The following is a 663-nucleotide window of genomic DNA, read 5'->3' on the forward strand; positions in this document are numbered from 1 at the left end:
GGTACTTGTACACATTGATAAGATCCCCCCTCAGTCTTCTCTTCCCCAGGCTGAAGAGGCCCAGCTCTCGCAGCCGTTCCTCATAGGGCAGGTGCTCCAGCCCTCTGATCRTCTTYGTAGCCCTATGCTGGASTCTCTCCAGTAGCTCTAGAAATTTGCTGCATGTTGTGGCAAAACCCCTTTCATCTTYAACTTCCTTCTCCTTTTTCTCTTCCCTAGACATAAGACCAGTACACAGTTACCTCACAGCCCCGGCAGGCTGATCTTCTATGGCAAGTGGGATTTGACTAGTAGAAGGACCCTCGTGAGCTAGACATCTGATCCAAAAGTGACTCAGGTCACTAAACAYGATGCAGTATTCTTGTATTTAGCTGAGGACTAGGCAGCAAATGCTGAAAGATAGTGCTTTTTTGGTGCAGAAGTACAAGCACTTGCATATGCTCACATAGATTCTTAAACAGTGAAGAAAAAAGATAAGCTGGTCCCAGAGCTATTAGATGAGCACCACCACGGTGGGAATAACTTAAGGGGAGGAAGTCACTATACACATTATATGGACAGGAAAATGTTAGAAGTAAACTTGGAGAGCCTGGCACCTTCCTGTCTGATTTGAGGAWCTTCAACATGGAGAAGAGAAAGATTCAGATAAAGATGTGTGAATAG

Source organism: Rhea americana, unplaced genomic scaffold (genome assembly GCF_003343005.1).
Source record: "Rhea americana isolate MKP2758 unplaced genomic scaffold, rheAme1 scaffold_199, whole genome shotgun sequence".
Lineage (NCBI taxonomy): Eukaryota > Metazoa > Chordata > Aves > Rheiformes > Rheidae > Rhea > Rhea americana.